Genomic DNA, 23,776 nt, shown 5'->3' with positions numbered 1-23,776 from the left:
TTGGCTGTCTTTAAATGGGGATTATGGGAAAGGTAGGTAAAAGGCCTCAAAACATCCCTAGAGAGAACAATGAAGTAAAGACATTGGCAAGGGGAATACCTGGAAACACCAGTTCTCAGGGAAGACATAGTGGGCAGGAAGAATAACAGCAAAAACAACTACTAATAATTTATCGAGCATGTTTTCTATTGTAGACAGTGACATGATCCCTCTGTATGCATGGAATCAATGCAAAAAAACAACTCTAGGAAGTAGATACTCCTATTATCTCCGCTTTACAGAGACTGCAGTTGAGGATAAAAGAAGCTAAAGAATGCTCTGGAAGCTGGGTGAAGGAAGCAGGAAGGGAGATGAACTGATAGCGCTGTGACTTTCCTTCAGGCACAGGAGGAGCTACAAAAGTCACCAGCGGAGGATTTAGAGGGAGTGCTCTTCAGGGAGTCGACAACATTCACCTCTCCAAGCAAGCTGGATTTAGAGCATGAGCCCTACATTCTCAACAGGCATGATAGCATTCTCAAGGGAGCGGAAATTGGTTCTTGGCATCTGTAGTGCGTTGAATAATGTCCCCAAAAGTTCATGTCCATCTGAAACCTCAGAAGGTGTCCTTCTATGGAAATTGGTCTTTGCAGACGTAAGTAAGGTAAGGATGGGGATGAGATCACACCGATTGAGGGTGGGCCCTAAATTCAATGACAATGTCCTTAGAAGAGACAGAAAAGGGGACAGCAGACACGGAGAGAAGGCATGTGAAGATGGAGGCAGAGACTGCGGTTATGCAGCCACAAGCTAAGGAATTCCTGGAGTCACCAGAGCTGAACGAGGCAAGGAAGTGTTCTCCCCTGAGCCTTCAAAGGGCCTGCTGACACCTTGATTTTGGATTCCTAGCCTCCAGATCCATAAGAGAATAAATGTGTGTTGGTTTAAGCCATCAAGTTTATGGTACTTTGTTATAGCAGCCCTAGGAAATTAACTAGAAAATTTCACTAGGGGATGAAAAAAATCCTACTCTTTTTACATATAAAGAAAGATATGGGCCGGGCGTGGTGGCTCACGCCTGTAATCCTAGCACTCTGGGAGGCCAATGTGGGCGGATCGTTTGAGCTCAGGAGTTCGAGACCAGCCTGAGCAAGAGCGAGACCCCATCTCTACTAAAAATAGAAAGAAATTATATGGACAGCTAAAAATATATATAGAAAAAAAATTAGCCGGCATGGTGGTGCATGCCTGTAGTCCCAGCTACTTGGGAGGCTGAGACAGGAGGATCCTTTGAGCTCAGGAGTTTGAGGTTGCTGTGAGCTAGGCTGACGCCACGGCACTCACTCTAGCCTGGGCAACAGAGTGAGACTCTGTCTCAAAAAAAAAAAAAAGAAAAGAAAGATATGGCCGGGCACAGTGGCTCACACCTGTAATCCTAGTACTCAGGGAGGCCAAGGTAGGAGGATTGCTTGAGGCTGGAAGTTAGAGACCAGCCTGAGCAAGAGTGAGACCTCAAATCTACAAAAAAAAAAAAAAAAATAGAAAAATTAGCCAGGCGTAGCAGTGCGAGCCTGTAGCCTCAGCTACTCGGGAGACTGAGGCAGGAGGATCACTTGAGCCCAGGAGTCTGAGGTTGCAGTGAGCTATGATGATACCACTGCACTCTACCCAGGGTGACAGAGAGAGACTCTGTCTCAAAAAAAAAAAAAAAAAAGAAAGAAAGAAAAAAAGAAAGATATACCTACAGTACACAAATAGATATATCTATGATATTAAAATTTCATGGAGAGAGGAAGATTTGGATGAAAAAATTCTAAACAAGCTCCTTATTGAGCTATAATAAATAAAAGGTTGAGAATGACTGTGCTAGGCAGATTTTGAGGAAGGCTGGGGCACTAGGAGAATGTTTTAGTTGAAGGCCAATTTCTACCACTGTTAAAATTGTTATTCTTGTTCTTGGCATTTAAAATAAATATTCCCAATTGTCCCAATTGTTTCTACTTCCATTCTGGCTCAGATACAATGATCACAAGTTCCAGAAGAAATGTTTTGCTGTCTACTTATAATAGGATTTGTATTAAAATGAGGCAGAACAGTCACCCTCAATGTGCCAATTTTCATTTTTGTGTCTCCCTGCAACATGTTCTCTTGTCACAGGAGTAGCAAGGCAATGTTGGTGTTCTTGGATTCTACTTTTGGTCTCTGGAATTGCCAGCTTTATCTCAAAACTTTGGTGTCGACAGGAAGATTAAAGGTAGCTACTTATTTCTCCATTAGATTTGCTTTTATTCCCTGATATTTCAAGTATAACTAAAAGTAAGTTGTATGTGGTTGCTCCTTATACTGACCCGCCATGAAAGCTTTGGAGTTAGGTCAGGTCCTACAAAGGCCATTCAGCGAGCTGCATGTTCTATCCTGTTATGAGTCTCAGACAGAGAGATGGTTGGCATGGCTCTAACTTTGTTTGGGATATTGACAGAAACTATTAGCAGCTGATGCAAAATTCAGGTCTCTAGGGAGTTCCCAGAGACAAGTAACTCTGTGCATTTAATGTGTTTGATTTAAGTCTCCAAATTCTTCACAGTGAATTACAGTGAATGTGATAGGGTTGGCCTGGTAGATTTTGACAGGCGTTACCCACCCACTTCCATTGTAGTAGAATCTTAATCATCGTGACTCCCCTGCAATGTTTCAGTGAACAGAACTGCCTCCAAATGTGTGTGTGCTTAGAGTTACAGGATGTTAAATACAACTTTCCCTTCGGAGTTTCGGCTGAGAAAAATAGGACGATACCACCTGTGCAGGACGGGCTAAGCGATGCGAGGCGGGTTTCGCCGTCCTTTATTCATCACACCGGGGACACGCTTGAGGATTTGTTGCAGAGATTGGGAAATGGGAGGCTTTTAGAAAAAGACTGTGGCATTTCTCCTTCCCTTCCCCTTGGGAAGTGGGGAAGAAGTAGGAAGTTGTTCTCATGTGAAGCCACATGAAAGTGGGTTTCAGGTCTCGGAGAGCTTGATAGGTATACTTTGGAGATCGAAAGACAGGAGCAAGAGCTGCCCCATACCTGAAATTGTCAAAACGTGAGGTGCTGGCTGGTTGGCCAGAGAGCCATTGGTGGCAGAGTGAAGAGGGCTGCCTTGAAAATGGCTTTCATATGGAGGAACAAAGATGCGCATCTCCTTCCCAGGTGTTAGATATGGATCCCTCAGAAGGGAGGAGGACTCAGGTCACCTGGAGGGACAAAGTGATCCCACCAGAGGGGATGGAGTAGAGCCACCAAGGGCTAGAGGCTGTCCTAGGGACATGCTATGCAAGGGAACTACAGCAGAGGGGCCCCAGGAAAGAGATCTCCGAGGAACCCAAGAGCGAGCCCTGGAGAGGGGGCATTGGCATTTGTCCACCAGCCCCGCCCAGATACAACTGGAGCAGTCAAGGGAGGCGTTTTCTGCCCCTCACCCTCTCTCCCTTTCTAGCCCTAACCCCTGAGAAGCCAGAACAGAGCCGAGCAGAAAGAGGAGAAGAGAAAGAAAAGAGTGAAGACCCCAACCCTACTTCCTTTCCCGCTGCTGGTCTCTGGCCTGAGATGGGTCCAAACTGAGGGAGGGGCAAGGCTTTAAATTGGATGAAAGATTGAAGTTTACTATTCAACCAGACTGGACTTAATGCCTGGAAAATAAGACAATGTATTAACACCTAAGAGTGACTGAAAACGCTATGGGAACTGTCCAAAGTTTCATCCAAGGGCAGGGAAGGATGAGTCAACAGAGAAATTCAAAGGGAAAATGGTGAGAAAAACGTCCGTTTGTTCAATCAGCTGATCACATGATGCCTTTTGGGATAGAAATGCATCTAAAAAGTTTATCCGAATGAGCTAGTCCATAAAATGTATTATCAAATACAGGTAATGTTATTCAGCTGCCTCAGTAATTTTAGAACAAAGGCAGAATTTGAGCAAATAAAAATACTACTTTATGTGACTTCATATTCTATGCCTATTACAAGGATTGAGAGACTCTAGACAAGGCTGAGAAGCCCTAAGCAATCTTCGTCCGCACATGCATTGGACATGCCCACCAGCACTGGGGCAGTATTTCTCAATCTGAAGAGGCGTGGGTGGCTTACTGCTGTGTGCTGTCTCCTGGAGATATTCAAGAATCCTTAGAAGGGACCGCTTTTTCCCTTTCAGGCCTGAAATTATCTTCATAAGCATTCTCCTCCTCCTCTAATGACAGAGGGTTTGCTGTCCTTGTCCAGCCAGGCCCACGTTCTGGGGAGCTCCTGCCCACCTGAAGCTCTGATCTGCTTTGTTCTCTACCTGCAACATGCTGGTCTTAGGAGCAGGGAAGTGCCAGGAATGCTACAAAGTCACAGGGCACGATGGGCAATAATAGGCTAACTTTTTGGCTTAGGATGAACAACTCATTTCTGTGCAAGCTCTTTATTTTTAACTGGCCAAAAAGTGCTTTCTATCCTGATGTGATCCTCAAGTAGCTCTTTTGCAATTCATAGTCTTCCAATACCTTGCTAAAAATATCTATGATTTAGAGTCCAAATAGTCTATGTTGCAAATGGACTTAAGCTTCCTTGGTCATCCAAGACTCTTAGGAGCATTGTTTTGGCCAAACCAAAAAGTTTGGGGTGTAGAGGGGTGGGAGGGGTGAGATACTCCCATAACCTTGTTATCAGATTGTTATGAAAGTCTCATACCAAATTCTGCCACTATATACAGGTAACCATTAAACAAACTTTTATTAGTAAGTAGGCACAAAACAGATCATACCACCTTTTTTGTGTTTTAGATACTCTGACCCCACCTTGCATGGAATATTAGCCAGAGGCAGACACCACAATATTCCAGAGGCAGGATTCTGTCACCCTTATGGTCCAAAGAAGGCAATCAGAATAGTCCAATTCTGTGGCTCAACTCAGAACCATTCAAGGACTAAGCCTCGGGTGCTAGCCCTAAAAGAACAGACTACAGGACTTGCTGTGCTGCTGTCTCTAAAATATTATAGCCAGTCCACACATCTGGGAAGCCTTTAATTTCAATGAGATGACCCTCTATCTAACATCTATTATACAGATTAACAAGACATAAATTTTATCCATGAAAACCATTTTCTAGTAGTCATTATGTTAATTAATGACGCCTCTGATGGTGATTGAGATATCCGCAACTTGAATGCTATAGCAGCTGCATTTGAAGTGTGGCCTTTCTGATTAAATGCTAGCTGATCACTTCTGGAGTGTGAATTGTTGATTAGGGCAACTGACAGGCCCTAGGGAGTAGCTCAGACTAACACACATACTCACATACACACACACATACACACATTTACATACGCACACATTCTATGCCGAAGTAATTTAAAGAAAATTACAGACATCATAACAATAAACAAATAAAAAAGAACATCTGCCCGAAATAACTATTTTGGCATTGCTATAACTTACATTCATGACATTAGGTAGAAAACAGATTTAAATAATGTAAAAACAATACAATGTGTTGATTTTCTTCTTATAAAACTCAACCTTTTTATTTTTTAATTTGGGAAACATAAAAAGCATGAATTAAATTTAACTCAACTGCATCCCATATAGAACAAATGCCAAATTCTAGCCTTTTTCTATGTGTTCATACACATAGACACACACTTTATTTTAAAAAAATTGGTTAATCCTGAATATTGTACTATAAACATTTGTCATTAAATATTTTTTCAGGCCAGGCGCGGTGGCTCACGCCTGTAATCCTAGCACTTGGGAGGCCGAGGCGGGTGGATCTTTTGAGCTCAGGAGTTCGAGACCAGCCTGAGTAAGAGCGAGACCCCGTCTCTACTAAAAATAGAAAGAAATTATATGGACAACTAAAAATATATAGAAAAAATTAGCCTGGCATGGTGGCGCATGCCTGTAGTCTCAGCTACTTGGGAGGCTGAGGTAGAAGGATTGCTTGAGCCTAGGAGTTTGAGGTTGCTGTGAGCTAGGAGGATGCCACTGCACTCATTCTAGCCCGGGCAACAGAGCGAGACTCTGTTTCAAAAAAAAAAAAAAAAGTAAATATTTTTTCAAAAACTTGAATTCAGATGGCTACATATTATTGTATCTTGTAGCAACACTGTAATTTGGTAATCTCCTATAATATATGATTACTTTAGAGTTTTTTTTTTGATCTTTTACTAGTGTAAATAACTTTGTATGCAACACTCAGGAGGACACAGTGCACACTTACATTGGGAATTTTAAGCAGAGTTTGATAAAAGTGCTATTTACAAGGGGAGGATTTGGGAAAAGCAACCTCAGATGATGCACCATCCTGTGGCTTGAAATGCTGGGGAGTTGTCACCTCCCCTAGGACTGAATTCTGGAAACTAGAGAGAACATATAAGGAGGGCTGCCAGGCAGGAGCTGCAGCCTGCAGGAGGGGGATGGAGCCAACCCACAATGTCCTGGCAGGGAGGAAGCTGCAGGAATAAAACCAGGACCTTACGCCAGGTCCCCCACCTGTTCCTCCCCTTGGCCAACCCCAGCCAGAAGCCCATTGATGTGGTCCATATGGTCAGCCTCCTGGCACAGAGCAGGGTAAAGGATGGAGACCAAGTCAGGAGGAGAAATCATGCCATAACCATCAGAAATATTTTTCATCTTCATGCACAAAGTTCACCAAAACTTACGTTTAAAGAAAGATAAGTATATGATAAATAACTTCAGCATCAAGAAATACTTGGTGAGCACAGTATGGGGGAACAAGTGGGCTCTCTTCAGGATACCTTTAGAGGGATCAGCTGCCTGATCTGATAAATAAAACTACAGCTGGATTCAGACCCAGGATTGAACAAACCAAATCCCCTATGACTACTAGTGGGGAGAAATATTGATGTTGGTGGGGATTCTGGTGTGTCCGAACGGATCGATGGGCTGAAAGTCTGTTTCAAGAGGCTTTTCATAATAACAGTTCCTGTTTTTCAAACTCTACGACCTGCCATGCCCTGTGTTAAGTGCCTTACATACATTATCTCATTTAACACTCACAACACTACTCAAAGTGAATTTTACTATCCTATTTTTAACAGAGGAGAAACTGAAGCTTGGAGAAGTCTGGCAATGTGGTCAAGGTCACACATCTGCTAAGTGGAGCCAGGATTTAGATGCAGATATACCAGAGCTCAAGGCCAGTCCACTTAATCACCCCCAGCAGACTGCTTGTACCATCAGCTGTCACACTCAGAACTGCTTTAGGAAGAAACAAACAGTGACAGCTTGGTGAATAAACATTACATCACTGCACCAAATATCTGTCAAGAATTAAAGAAATAATAAAACCATCTGAAAGTGCTACCCAGGTTATGCTACCATTTTTAAAAATTAGTAATAGTAACTTGCATTGGTCATTTCTCAGAGCTTTCTAGGATATCAACTCACTACTGAAAATTGATGACAGGTGAGAATCAAGCATTTATCCTGCTTTTCCTGGATGAACTGTGTTTCATGGTAGCCAAACAGTTGATGAGTGAGTGCTTCTTTACAGAAGGATTCCAGATAATATGTGCATAAGAAATGATAGAATTAGAAAGGCCTTTTAGCATTACCTAATGAAATAATGAACCTAAGCAATCACTGATGGATGCACTGGTGAGGCACGGGAGCTATGCAGCAAAGTCTATGAATTATTCTAGCCAAAATAACAACCGGAATCTAATCAAGTCTCTAGACATAATCACTAGTCTACAGAAACTACAGGAGGCAGAGAAATAGAAAAACCACTTAAATACCCTAAGAAGCAACTAGCCACATCCAGAATGTAGGAAATTCCGCAGGAGAAATGACTGTATTTCTTTTACAAACAAATGGCCTAAACAGAGGGGATGGAGGAGACACTGTTACAGATTCGCAGACTTAAGAGAACAAATGCTTAGCAGGTATGGGGTTTTCTTCGGGAGTGATGAAGGTGTTTCAGAATTAGATAGAGGTGAAAGTTGAGTGTGGAAGATAAAGCAACTCCATCTTGGGTGCTCATCAGCCATGTAGACTTCTGATTAATCCCTACTTGGGAGGCTGAGGCAGGAGGACAGCTTGAGCCCAGGAGTTTAAGGTTGCTATGAGCTAGGCTGGTGCCATGGCACTGTAGCCTGGGGAACAGAACTAGACTCTGTCTCAAAAAAAAAAAAAAAAAGAACAAAGCTTCACATATCAATATTAACCTTGAACATAAATGAATTAAATGCCCCACTTAAAAGATATAGATTGGAAGAATATATTAAAAAACCATAATCCACCTATATGCTGCTCACAAGAAACTCTCCTTTCCCATAAAGACACATATAGAGTGAAAGTAAAGGGATAGAAAAAGATATTCAACGCAAATAGAACTCAAAAGTGAACAGGATAGCTATACTTCTATCAGATAAGAGAGACTTTAAATCAAAAGCCGTAAAAAAAATAAGACAAACAAGATCATTAAATAATGGTAGAGGGATCAATCTAGCAAGAGGATATAGCAATCCCAAATATATATGCACCCAACATCGGAGTACCCAGATTCACAAAACAAATATTACTATACCTAAAGAAAGAGATAGACAGCAACATAATAATAGGAGGCACTTCAACACTCCACTCACAGCACTAGATAGATCATCAAGACAGAAAATCAACAAATAAACATTTGACTTAAATTGGGCTTTAGACCAAATGGGCTTAAGAGACATTTACAGAACATTCTACCCAACAACTACAGAATATACATTCTTTTCATCAGCACGTGGAACATTATCCAATTATTTTTCTGTTATAATTTTCCCTATAACACACACTAATGTCTCCAATTCCTTAGACAGCTACACAAATACATAATTTCCATTTTTCTTACCTTCCTAAACAAACATTTGAATTTATTCCTGTGTGGTCATGTCTATCTTCAGGTGTGGAACTCAGAATCAAATATAAAAGCATAGTCTGAGCTGAAAAAAAATAGAATAATTTCTATCATTCAAATAATTTTATTTCCATTGATGTGGTCTAGGACCCCAAAAACTTTTATAAGGATCCCTTTTCACCAATATTTATACTGAGACTCTTTGCAACAGAAATTCTCTTTTTCACACATGCTTCTACTAATCCACAACTTTCCCTGTCCTATACTTGTGACATTGTTTTTAGACTCAAAGACTGAAATCAGTAAGTTCTCCCTATTAAATATAACTTTAATACATTAGTCTATCATTTCAGTCTGTCAATATTCTGTACACCCAGCATCTCTATATTTCTACTCCCTCCTAGATTTTCACATCTGAAAATTTGAGATACATGCCATCTAGAAATTTCTAAATAGGGCAGGACTGAGCACAGAGCACTATAGTCTGCCCTAGAAATCTCTCTCCAAGTTAACTTTTCTTCATTAATCAATACTTTTGATGAATTCTTGTAATCACTACATTATTTTCTAAATGTTCCCAATTAGGATAGTTTAGTATTCAATATTTCTTCTTCTTTCCTTTTTTTTTTTTTTTTTTTTTTTCTGAGACAGAATCTTGCTCTATTGCCCAGGCTGGAGTACAGTGGCTCCAACATAGTTCACTGCAACCTCTACCTCCCAGGCTCAAGCGATCCTCCTGCCTTGCTCTCTCAAGTAGCTAGGACTACAAGCACGCACCACCATGCCCCACTAATTTTTTACTTTTTTTATAGAGACAGGGTCTCACTGAACTGCCCAGGCTAGTCTTGAACTCCTGGCCTCAAGCGATCCCACAGCTTTGGCCTCCCAAAGTGCTGGAATTACGGGCCTGAGCCACTGTGCCTGGCCTCAGTGTTTCTAAGGATAAACATTATGTTCCTACTCTGTAATTTCTGTAATTTACCTTTCTGCTGTCCTGAAAATCAGAGGCATCATGCAGAGTGTGCAGGTGGTATACTACTTAAGATTGCCCACAGATAAGGAGGGAACATATATGTAGTAGATATTATAGATTTGAGTATTGAATATTATGAAATTATTTTGGCAGATTGCCATGATGTATCTTATTCTTTAAAGTCTATATGTTATGATAATTTTCCAACAGATGAAAGCAAAGTATTTTGAGGAAGGGGTGCCTTTTTCTAATTCACACAAAAGCTCCACACGGGCCAGTGGTGGCTCTGCTGAAAATCATGTTGACACACCTCCAATCTGCTAGACAGCACCAATTTTCTACAATTTCTCATAGATTATCGACAACAGCTTCATATAGTTCTAGCTCCTATATCTCTGTAATATAATTCATCTGGGCCTGGTTCTTTCTATTTCTTTAACTTTATTTGGTTGCAACTCTCTTTCACACACTCTTTGTTCTGCCTTTTTCATTTTGAAGAACATGTCTTTGAGAGAGCGGATGGAGGAACAGATTGGAATCATTCTGCCTTCTCTTTCAGTAGCTTCTGGGCCCTGCTGTGGACATATCACTCTCTCCTTCTTTTGTGCATTCTGGGGTCCCTTCCTCCCAAGTTTCCTGTGCCCACCTTCTTCCCAAGTGTGGCCCAGTGTTCTCTGCCCATTGTCCAGGGCTTCCTCTCTGATCTCATCTCGCTGATAACTGCCATTGATTTAGCTTCTAATCTCACACCTGCTTCACTGACACTTGTCCTCACAAACTCCATGTGATTATCAAGTTATTCCTCCTCTTTAGAATCAAAGACCTCTTTTTTCCTTTCCCCACAACACTTAAGTTTAAATTTCTTCTGGGTCAGTTTCATGTTCTACAAAAGCCTATCATTCAGTCCAGCAGAACTGCTCCCCAACTGGCCTGCAACTTACCCCGGTGAAAGTACCTTTCCTTGTCACCCTGAAAACATCCCCTGAGGCAAATCTGGCACCTGATAGCAATGTGGGCAGATTCCTTTCTTTTCACTGGAAAACTCTACTTGATCTTTCTCCACAGAGACAATAAATCATTTCTACTATAAGGTGGTCAATGCTTTTTGTTTCTTTTTTTTTAAAGTTGCCTTCACTTTGTCATTCTTGGAGAAATGTTTTCTCTTTAAGCTCCCTGTTCCTAGTTTCGCTGTTTACATTTCTCATGTGCCCCCGCTGTCAGGGATGCTACTGTTTATCACCAACTTCATTTGGCACTGGTGGTCAGTGGTACAGCATATCTTCAAGTCATCAGACTTGTCAAATTATCAAGGATGGAAGACCTCAATTATAAGATTATTGTCCTAAAAAATTGGTACTGCAACCTCTACCTCCAGGGCTCAAGCGACACTCCTGCCTTGCCCTCCCAAGGGCACGCATTCATTCCACAAATATGTATTGAGGATCTACTATGTGGCAAGCACTCTTGAGATGAGTAAACTCACCATCTCCATCATCAGAAACCTAAAGCCATGTGTCAAATATAACCGGAACCCTGTGTGACTACACTTTGTGCATGGAGTTATGTTAAAATAAACTACAGTTTGATAAACAAAAGAAATTTAAAATAATTCAAACCATTCTCTGTGGAAGGCAGAAGACCACATTTTTAAGGCTCAGCGAGACACCTAACATTCCCTTTGCATACCTGTCTCACTCTGTCTCTCCCAGTGTCCGTCAGAACTCTCTGAAGCACTTTGGGTCACTATGACAAACTGACCTGTCATGGAAGGACCTCCCCACCCCACCTCAGCTATAAGCACATAGAAATTCAGGATAAAAAGCACAAACCTCTCAAAATAGTTTTTAAATATATAGGTGACTTAGAAAGCAAGAAAGAAAATTCACAGATGCCAACGACGAAAGAAGGATGCACAGCTTACTGGGGGATCAGGGCAAAACCTAAAGCCACATCATGCACAGAAGAGTGGGACCTAGACCTGGGCCCTAGTAGTTGGGAGGCTTAGGGACAAATGACAAACCTCACACTCTTGCAAAAAAGGAAGATAGAATGGAGCTCCACATGCCATGCCATGGGCTGTGAAGGGTCACCTGGGGCACCCAACAGAGGACAGAGAACGCCGCACGCTGACCTGGAGAAATGGAAGGAGAAGTCAGCACCGTGATGGTGGGCTGCATGACGGTGCTCTCTGGTGTATCCCCACATCCTAGCACAGTGCCTGGAGCATAGTAGCTTCTCAATAAATATTTGCTAAATAAAGGAATGAATGAGGAGTGGGGATGGAGGCCACACAAACAAAGGAAAAAGGAAAAATGACCTAATGTGACACAATCTTTGATGTACTTATACAAAATTATGTATGTGTATATATTATAAGAAATTAGACTGATTTTAAATGTTTATTGGCGATACATGTATAACTATGTATATATTATATATGTATATATGTGTATTGCATGCATATGTGTGTGGATATGTGTGTGTGTGTATACCTCTATATGGAAAGAAAATTGCTAGAAGGATACACAAAATCTTGGAGAAAAGAACTAGGGATCAGAGGTAAGAGGAAGAGTTTCTTTTTATTATTTATCCTTTTGTACCATTTAGTATTTTTCCATGCATCTGCATAGCTTTTCACACACATGGAAAAAGTTTTAGAATAATTAGATACCTATATACATAAAGAAAAAAATTTTCTGTCTACCTCATCCCAATGCTGTGATAATTTTAAACGAAATGAAGTCCATGAAACGTGCTCCCTAAACTGTGATTTCTATGCAAATGTGAATTGTAAGTATAATAATTCCTTCTGTTAAAATAACAGGTGTGGTTTCTGTCTCCTCAAGGGCCTTGATTGATTTGTATTGGCAATTCCATTTATAAGGAGCTGTGAGCTTCCCCTTTGGGTGAGATCTTACCAATGGTTAGATAAGGTGAATGAACGCGAAGTCCCATATTTCATGCAGGCTGTATTTCCTCTTAGACTAAGAAATCTACAGATCTGGATAACCTCCACATTCTTGGGTAAGCTTATTTGTAATGGAAACATAATGATTAGCTAAGGGTCAGAAATGCTTTTGAACATGTGATAAAATCTCAGAGTAGCTCTCTAGCTATGCCCCAAAATCCCATGACTTACCATTGGGTGGATTCTTTCATTGTAATTTCAGCTTTGCCAGTCTAAGTTACTGCTTCTCCTGCTAGGTTCACTTAGAGATAGGCCTATCTGTTCTGGAATCTTCTTCCAAGTCACTAGGAGAAATGCAATAGAAATTTCTGCTATGAGAACACAAGTAACTAGACAGACATATTTGGTCTCACAGTTTTTTTGATAAATATTTACTAGGCAGCCACAAAGTGACTGGCACCATTAAGTCTGCATGTCAGAAGGGCTCACATAATAGCTTCTGCTTTGTGCCAGGAAAAGCAAATACCTTGTATATCATCTCTTTTGTAATGAGAAGAGCAGACACCCTGGCAGAGATAGCCTTACGGTGGAGCCATCACTCTCCGTCATCTCAGCCCATTTTATCCCTGTGGTCACAGGACTCCACAGCCAGAGCTCCAGGCCCCAACATGAACCTGCCACTAGCCTGGTGACTATGTGCTGACATTGGCTTGTGGCTTTGGTGTCAGATTGTGGCTGAGCCAGCCGAGCACATATTTTCTTTGTAGTTTAAACCCAAACTGAAAATTAGACCAGAGACAAAGTATGGCCTATAGTGAGAGGAAACCTCCTCCCTACTCCTGCCCAGAGCACTGCCAGGCAGTGCAGGGACAACACCGGGGCACCTCAAGATTTGGCAGCTTCCGTAGGCACCCAGGAGAGGCTTCAGTAACCTCCAGCTAAAGGCCAAGGTGTCAGATCTTACAGGACATAAGATGGGAATAGGGTGTATTTTTTTCTTATGGTGAGGATATGCTAAGTCCCCAAAATAGTGTGGGAACTCTAAGCTTAAAGAGAGGGCTATAGTTTTACAACTCTTATTCAACATAATACTGAAAGTCCCAGCCAGAGCAATTAGGCAAGAGAAAGAAATAAATGGCATTCAAACTGGAAAAGAGGAAGTCAAATTGCCCCTCTTTGCAGACAGCATGATCTTTTTTTTTTTTTTTTTTTTTTTTGAGACAGAGTCTCGCATTGTTGCCTGGGCTAGAGTGAGTGCCATGACGTCAGCCTAGCTCACAGCAACCTCAAACTCCTGGGCTTAAGCGATCCTACTGCCTCAGCCTCCCGAGTAGCTGGGACTACAGGCATGTGCCACCATGCCCGGCTAATTTTTTCTATATATATTTTAGTTGGCCAGATAATTTCTTTCTATTTTTAGTAGAGACGAGGTCTCGCTCTTGCTCAGGCTGGTCTCGAACTCCTGACCTTGAGCAATCCACTCGCCTCGGCCTCCCAGAGTGCTAGGATTACAGGCGTGAGCCTCCGCGCCCAGCCAACATGATCTTATATATAGAAAAACCTAAAGACTCTAAAGACCCCACCAAAAAACTCTTAGAACTGATAAATGAATTCAGTAAAGTTGCAGGATACAAAATCAGCATACATAAATGATTGCTATACATCAATAACAAACTGAAAAAGAAATCAAGAGAGCAATCCCATTTGCAATAGCTACAAAAATAATAACATACCTAAAAATAAATTTAACCAAGAAGGCAAAAGATCTTTACAATGAAAACTGCAAAACACTGATGAAAGAAATTGAAGAGAACACACACAAAAATAAAATGGAAAGACGTTCCATGTTCATGGATTGGAAGAATTAATATTGTCAAAATGACCATACTTCCCAAAGCAATCTACAGATTCAATGCAAGCCCTATCAAAATATCAAAATGACTGATTCACAGAAATAGGAAAAACAATACTAAAATTTGTGTGGAACCACAACAGACGCTGAACGGCCAAAGCAACCCTGAACAAAAAGAACACAGCTGGAGGCATCACACTCACTGACTTCAAAAAGTCCTACAAAGCTACAGTAACCAAAACAGCTTGGTACTGGTGTAAAAACAGATACATAGACCAATGGAACAGAATAGAGAAGCCAAAAATAAATCCCCTTATGTCATGTGCACTGTGGCAAGGAAGGAAGATGCAAAGCAGAATCCCAATTCTCTATTCCTGCCTCACCTCCGCTGCCCTCTCCATCATTCCAGCCTTGGGCATTTACTTGGTCTCCTGCAGGAAAGCAAAGGATTGGCTCTCCATCAGAGTCAGACGCATAATCACCCCAGCAAATGCAGGCAATGCATGGGCATCTAACAGCACCAAATGGATCAATAAACAGACAGGAGGCCGGGCGCAGTGGCTCACGCCTGTAATCCTAGCACTCTGGGAGGCCGAGGCGGGAGGATCGTTTGAGCTCAGGAGTTTAAGATCAGCCTGAGCAAGAGCAAGACCCCATCCCTACTAAAAATAGAAAGAAATTATATGGACAGCTAAAATATATATATAGAAAAATTAACCAGGCATGGTGGCACATGCCTGTAGTCCCAGCTACTCGGGAGGCTGAGGCAGTAGGATCACTTGAGCCCAGAAGTTTGAGGTTGCTGTGCACTAGGCTGACACCATGGCACTCTAGCCCGGGCAACAGTGCAAGACTCTGCCTCAAAAAAATAAAATTTAATTAATTAAATAAAAATAAACAGACAGGAGAAACTGACCAGCAGACAACTCTTCAGCCTGAGAGAAGCATCAAGCTGATTCACCAGGTTCACTACCCACCCACCTCCCCCCACTGCCCCCAGCACCTTAGAGAGACCCCTTGCAAGGCAAAAAGAGAGTGGTGGTCCTGCCCATGGACTTGCCCTTCAAGTCCCGGACTGTTCTCTTCAGTATTCATATCGTTGCTGGGAAACTGGATCAACCAAGTTTTCACTAAAATAACACTTAAAATCAATCAGTGCTTGTGCCAGTATATGCTAAAGGGAAAGCCAAGATCTCATCTCAGCCCAAGCTGTCCCTGCCTGCCAGGAGAGTGTACAAAGAGCCACAGGAAAGCCAGCCTTACGGGGAAACCTTAGCATTAATAATTACCACTGGAACCCGCCAGATACCACAAGGCTGGGAAGACGGCTTAATTAAGTGTAATCTCTGACAGTTCTGATTGGGAAATTGAGGATGCAGTAACTGGGTGCCTTTTAGGCAACAATCCGCTGCTCCTTTTGTTAAGACACAGCGAGGATCTCTTCTTTTGCCTACAACAAACGGAAGAGCTGTAATTATGCAATGTCTAACCGCAGCTGGGTGTGCTATTTTGGATTTCATATTTTCCTGGAGAGTTTTACAACCAAAAAGATGAAGTGCCTCCCCAATTGAATGGAGAATATATTTAAGGTACTTGAAGCACTGTAACATGCTACAGGCCTAATTCCAGTTCTCATGGAAAAAGAGGGCAGCAGGCCAAAATCTGGTGGCTTATAGTGCATGTAGATGTATTCATAGAAACCCGTGCTTTAGTTTCCTAGGGCTGCTCTAACAAAGTCCCATAAACTGGGTGACTTAAACAGCAGAAATGTATTGGCTCACAGCTCTGGAGGCTGAAAGTCTGAGACTAAGGTGTCAGCAAGGTGGGTTCCCTCTGAGGGCTGTGAGGGAGAGTCTGTTCTGTGCCTATCTCATACCTCCCGGCGGTTTGCTGGCAATCCTCGGAGTTCCTTGGCTCGCAGATGCATCATCGCAATCTCTGCCTCCATCTCCACATGGCATTCTCCCCGTGTGCATGTCTGTCTCTGCGTCCAAATATCTCCTTTTTATAAGAACACAATTAGATTGGATTAGATCCCACCCTAATGACCTCATCTTAACTTGATCTTCTGCAAAGACCCTATTTCCAAATAAGGTCACACTCACAGGTACTGGGCGCTAAGGCTTCAACATCTTTTGGGAGGATGCAATTCAACCCATGACACCTTGGTTTCAATGAAATCTCATGCACATGCCCCTTGTTGGAAAACAAGATAAAAGTAGACAAGAGTAGAGCTTCTCTAGTTGACACAGGGATGTGGACTGATGTTCTAGAGCCTCTCCCTGTCAGTCCTCTCAGTACTGCCCCTTCCGGCAGACTCTAAGAGGTCTCTGCAGAGTATGGTTCGATTTTCCCTGGTTTTAGAGCAACAAAACAGAGATAAATCCCTGGATTTATCTTTCCCTTTTTTAAAATGAGCACATGTCAAAGATTTATTTAACTCATCAATAAGAGCCAGTAAGATGTTACAACCAGACCAAAGGGGCGTTCAAAGAACACACACACCTAGGTAATCTGAAATGCTGAAATGAGTCTACAAATAAATGCAAAACTAGCCAATATCCACAGTGCAATAACCAAGTGCATCTTCACCGGACAAAATTCATTTCCATATCTATGGGCAAGAATCATTGGCATTACTATCAGTTATCTACAAATTACAGAGTTACAAAAATTCTGCAAGGCAATGAAAGATGCTGATAACCGGAAAGGGTGCCCTAGACGAGACAGTAGTATTTTTTGACCATTTCTAAGTCTTTCACAATTTTTCCTAGCAGAATATATACCTCCCAGGTGCTAGGATCACCTGTTCAGATGCCATCAATCTTTTAAGGCATTTATGTTCCTGAAGGATGGAGAAGTCTGCTGGCTGGGGAGAGGCTGCCTTCCTACAAGTTTCAAGAACTATTACAATGGCTCCTCCTCCCCCACTCTACCCCTGAGCCACCCAAGGTCCCCACAGCAGGGAAACAGGAATCCTTGGTGGTGACAGGGTTTCCTCAGTGCCTCCTGGGAGACCAGGCTTTCTGGAATTCAGCACCAAGCTTTTCCCTCCCACCCTTTGCCCCTGCTGCCAAGCCTCTTCCCCTACACCTGCCCCCCAGTCCCCTCCACCTCCTCTCTCGGCTGGTACACACTTCAGGGGCTAACCCAGTGCTGGACAGGCATCCCCCTCAGGTGCTTCCCTAAACAAGAAGTCCACCAGCCTCAAGAGCAACTGTTTTCTGTCCTCTCTGTTGTGCCTCCCAACCACTTAGCACCTTCAAGCTGAAAGCTGAGACCAGAGACCCGAGTTTTTCTCTCAGCTCCACCACTCAGTGGCTGTGGGACTTAAGCTTCAGTTTCCATCATCCTAAAGCTTGGCGTGTGTATGAGTGTAAATGAGCATAGCAAACGCTGTGGTCTTCCGCCCAGATCCCCTCCAGGACCTACGACTGGCTCACCCATTCCCCAGCCCTGGAAACTGCCCTCTGCCAAAGGGAGCGGCCTCTCCCAATGTTACAACCCCTCTCTGGGAGCAGCCTGCATGCAATGACTGCTCCAGGTGGGGGTACAAAGTCTCAGCCCTCTTGCTTTAATTTGGGACATCTCTGAAGGGCCACTCCGGCTTCAGAGCTTCCTGTGGGGTCAGCTGAGGTGTCGGTTGCAACACATCACAGTTCAGCTTCCCTTCTGTCCAGTCCTGCGCCTTTCACTCCTTTACAGGTGTGTTCCCAAGGGCACCACCCAATAAATTTCTTACATGTCTTTGAGTCTTTTTCCTTCGGAACATGAGCCTGCAACAATGAGAGAATGCTGAGCGTATAACAAGGGCTCAAATACGCCACTCACAAGTTCCATGACCTTCATTGAGTCCCTTCTCTCTTGCCTCTGTTTTCTGGTCCCTAAAATGAGATCTACCCCCAAAATAGTCACTAAGTTCCTTTTGAGCACCAGCATTCCAACAGTTTCTGAGTCGACAAACAGCAGAGCTGGCCGTACGCTTGGAAGACAGACACCAGCCATGTCACTGCCCAGGCCTCACAAATACGCAATTTTATGCTGATACGGTTATAAGAAAGGGTGAAATGGTGGGGCGAGAGTGCAGCGGCGAGGTGGCTTATTTTCTGCCACGCTCCAGTAGAGACTCCAAATGGCAGGGTGGGAGGGGGACGTGCCCTGAGCATGGCAAAACAACCCGAGATTGTTTTCCTTCCACATGCTGCCAGGCTCCTGAAAGAGATACCCCTGGGAAAGGCTGGCATCTTACAGGGTTACATTCTCCTGTAAGGCGGCGTCACCCTTGGCCAGCCCCTCTGTATCGCAGATAAGAGTTGGGATCTTGTCAGTCAGCAACATGACAGCAGCCACACTGGGGAGAGAGTTTCAGTCGGTTGTGGGGGCCGCTACTTCTTGCTCAGCAATGCCCAGAAACAAAAGTTCATGGTGTAGCCCTCCATCCCTTCATTATGGTACGGTATGAACCTGAAACTGACATTTCTCATTCCCTGCTTAACATTGGGAGGGACCTCAGGGACCTCACAGCCCATAAACACTAGTAGAATGGTTCTACCTACACACACACACATACTCACATACACACCATCCTTCCAAACACTCTGGGACTGAGATTCTCGCCACTTCATTCCCAAGAAAAAACAAACAGTTCAAGCTTACACAGAGTCGCTGCCTATTAGTTGCAACACTTCAGACAAAGTAAATGTTCCAAGACTCAGCTTGTTTGCCTGTAAAATGGGGATGGGTATTAGTGTAAGTACCATGAGCTGTTCTGATAATCTATTAGAATAATCTCCAAAAATCTCAGTGGCTTAACATAATAGGAGTTTATCTGTTGCTCCCATAGGGCCAGAAATGGATGTTTCAAAGTGGCTGCTTTCCTCCAAGATGCGATATGAAAACCCGCTTGCAGCTGCCAGTGCCCCCATGCCTGTCTGCACAAGATGGAGGAGGGAAAAAGTACATGTAGGGTCAGATGCAGGAGGATTCCTTAGGTCAGCCCTGGCTGTAACACACAATGCTTTCACTCACATGCCTAAACTCACATGTAGCTAAACTCACTCATGTCACCACACTTAACTGCAAAGGAGTCTGAGAAAAAGAGTTCAGTTGTGTGCCCAGAATGGGAAACAAGTTTGGAGAAGCTATCCAGTCCTTTCCATGGGATGACAACCCTATCAGATTACTGTTGGATAAAGAAGATGAAAGTATTCCAGGTGCACAGTGAATGTTTGACAGATATTAATTGCTACTGCTATTACTACCACAAGGGCAACTCAATAGACGCCTGAGAACTGGCTGGAGTTGCCATGAATGGATAGAGGTCCCAGGATAGGTTTGCTTGGACCCACATAACTCCCATAATAGAATGATCAACTCAAGCTCACACTTCTGTTTATTTTTGCATTCCAAATGTGTGACAGGGCAGTGGCAATGATGACTCGCACCGTTAGGCACCACTGCCTCGCTTTGTGCTAAGGCTCCCAGTGGTATTATACACCACTGATCTTGCACCATTAGTGCAAATGTCAACCCAGTGAAAAAGGCAAATAACATCCTAGCATTTGCTATAGACTGAATGTTTGCATCTCCTCAAAATTCATATGTTGAAAATCTAATCCCCAATGTGGGATATTAGGAGGTAGGGCCTTTGGGAGGTGATTAGATTATGAGTGTGGAGCCCTCCTGAATGCTATTAGTGCCTTTGTAAAGGAAGCCCCAAAGAGCTGCCCTCCCCCTTCTACCATGTGAGGACACAGAGAAAAGGTACCATTTACGATCTATTAAATAGAAAGTGAGCCTTCCCCAGACACCAAATCTGCCAGCACCTTGAGCTTGGACTTCCCAGCCTCCACAACTGTGAGAAATAAATTCCTGTTGTTTAAAAGCTACCTAATCTGTGGTATTTTGTTATAGCAACCCGAATGGACTAAGACAATGTTATCATGAAAATAGTTTTGGCTTTGAAGATTCCTTGGAAGAGTCATGGGGACTCCTGGAAGTCCAGGGACCACACTTTTAAAATAGCTGTTATATATCCAGCTGCAATCCTCACCCCCACTAACCCCAATTCCTCCAGCACCACTGCCACCTTCTGGTCACCAAGGTAACCACAGTTACAGGATTGGTGTATATCCTTAATACGTACTTTTACACATGACCATATCCATAGAAAATACAGTTTTATTCTACATTTAGATAAATATGTTGCACATGTCATTTTGCAATGTGCCATTTTCACGTAACAATGCAGGGTTTTTTATTTCCTTGGGATATGATTTTTTTTTTAATTTTTTATTTTTAATTAGCATGGGGTCTGTCTATATCAAAACAATGTATTTTTAAGCTCTGCTCAAATTGATTCAAACAGATTCAGTCCCCTCTTTTTTGGTTTGTTTGGTTTTTGTTGTTGTTGTTTATGTCCCCCTAGGAACCCCCCAGTGCCTCTGAGTGGTGCATTCTTTTAACTCTAGAGTATCCAATAAAATGTATTACCCCATTTTATTTGCCCATTCCTTTACCTATCAAAGGAATTTTTCTCTTTTTCTTTGGAAAATATTGGTACTAGTTTCTTTGTTTACCCTTTGAAGGTGCATTTTGAAACTACACTATTCTGAGAAATTTTATAAATACAACTTAACTCTTGGCCGGGCTCAGTGGCTCACGCCTGTAATCCTAGCACTCTGGGAGGCCGAAGCGGACCAATCGTTTGCGCTCCGGAGTTCGAGACCAGCCTGAGCAAGAGCAAGACCCCATCTCTACTAAAAAATAGAAAGAAATTAGCTGGACAACTAAAGAGAGAGATATATATATATATATATATATATATAAAATTAGCCAGGCATGGTGGCACATGCCTGTAGTCCCAGCTACTCAAGAGGCCGAGGCAGGAGGATCGCTTGAGCCCAGGAGTTTGAGGTTGCTGTGAGCTAGGCTGATGCCATGGCACTCTAGCCCGGCCAACAGAGTGAGATTCTGTCTCAAAAAAAAAAAAAAAAGTACAACTTAACTCTTGATTCCTCCTTAGCTGTCTTTCAAACTCTGCAATCTGCTTCCACCCCCACCACACCACACAAGCTTTCTTTCCAAAGAAGCTGAGACATGCACATGGCTGAAACATCATATTAATATTTCACCTCTCTGCAGCATCGACACCACTGACAACTTGCTGCATCTTAAGATGCTTCCCTCCTTGGATCTGCAACCCTCAATTCTCCTGGTTTTCCCGGGTTCCCAGGCACCAGCATCCTTCCTGGACTCCTAACTGGCCCCAACCTTCCTCGGGGCTTGGTCTTTGGTCTTCATTTCCTCTCACTTTTCGCTTCTCTCCCCGAGTGATCTCATCCACTCACACACACAAGTAAGACCATGTTTCCATCTCCAAACCTGGATTTTCCCTGAAACAGATTCTGTTTTCTGATTCTCCAACGAACTCCTCCACATTGCAGTCCCCTGGGACATCTCAAAGTTGACATGTCCAAAATTCACCATCCCACATGACTTCACCCCAAAACTGTGCTGTGGGCCCCACTTTGGCAAACTCCCTGTCACCATCCCCTCAGTCACCCAAGGCAAAAGCCCTGGCATAAACCTAGAAGTATTGTATTAGTGATCAATTGTATCAATGCTGCCTACTAAAAAAAAAAAAAACTATTTTGGAACTCTCTGGTCACTTCCCACTTGCCTTGTTTGGTCCCTTCCTAACTGACCTCACTGTCTCTAGTCTAGTGTCCTTTACGTCCATTCTTCAACATGCATCCAGGGTGACATTTCTGAAAAAAAAAAAAATCATATAGAGTGCCAACTATGTGGCCATATCATTTATCAGCCAGACTGAGACACTTCTGATAGTAAAAGTGTGTGCTGTGAATAATTGCACTGGAACAACAGACAAACTAACCCAAGCTTTATACCAGACACTGTGCTAAGTGCTTTAAATACCCAATAAACATGCCCAGTAGCTATTACTATTATCTGATTACAGAAAAGGAAACTGAGGCCTGGAGAGGTTAAGTGGTTTGCCCACGGGCACACAGCTAACATGTGCAAAAGTAGGATCTGAATCCAACACCATATGTCTCTGGAGCTCATCATCTTAACCATTTACCTACAGTGATCATTATCATGCACTTATTTTAAAAAATGTGTTATGCCTCCCCACCCACTTTACAACAAAGCTTCCATGGTCTGACATGGCCCCAGCCTCCTCTCTGACCACCCATCCAGAACCTTTCACTGCAGCCAGACACAACCGCTGGCTGCTTCTCATGTCAGTGCACCTGCTTTTTGTTTCTCCCAGAATATTTCTACTGTACCCTCTCTAACTTATAGTCCATCCAATCCATCTCATGTGCCACCTCTCCCAGAGGTTGGAAGCTCCTCCAAGGGGCTCCTTCAGCCTCCTGTGCATGCACAGGGCAGAGCATGAATTATACTGCACTATTCTATACCCCCTGTTGATAGGGTTTGCTTTATTGTCTTTCCAACTATTGCAGTTGAATGTGTTATTTTCCTGCTTTCTGATACATGTACCTAAAACTGTAATTTTCCCTCTAAAACTGTTTGGTTGTGCCTCATGCATTTTAACATGTGAGAGAGGGAATTTTTTTTTTTTTTACTTTGTTATTGATTCGTTTTTTTTGTTGTTGGTTGGTTGGTTTCCAGAAAATGAAAAAAAAATAGCTCTTTTTTGTTATTGATTTTTAATTTTCTTGCATTGTGATCACGGAACATGGTCTGCATGATGTGGACTCTTTAGAATAAAATGGAGGCTTTACTGTAGCCTAGAACATGACCAATTTTAATAAACATACAATGTGTGCTCAAAATATATATATTCTATTTGTCAAATATAAAGTGTGATATATATCTATTGTCTATTAGTAAAGTTATCTGGTTCTTCTTTAAGTTTATTTAAGTCTGCTGTGCCAGTTGGTGTCCAACAGAACTGCATTAAAATTTCCAACTATCTTATTCAATATCATATTCCCAGCACTTAGTACAGGTACTAGGTGTATTACAATTTGTAATTGAATAAATGAAGAAGGGCAAGGGGGGAGAAAGGGGGAAGAGAGACACATATATAAGAGGAAATTTATTATGTGAATTGGCTCGTGTGATTATGGAGGCCAAGAAGTCCCTAATATGCCCTCTGCAAGCCAGAGAACCAGGAAAGCCAATAGTGTG

This window comes from Eulemur rufifrons, chromosome 7, assembly GCF_041146395.1.
Source record: "Eulemur rufifrons isolate Redbay chromosome 7, OSU_ERuf_1, whole genome shotgun sequence".
Lineage (NCBI taxonomy): Eukaryota > Metazoa > Chordata > Mammalia > Primates > Lemuridae > Eulemur > Eulemur rufifrons.
Note: the sequence above shows the minus strand (reverse complement) of the source record.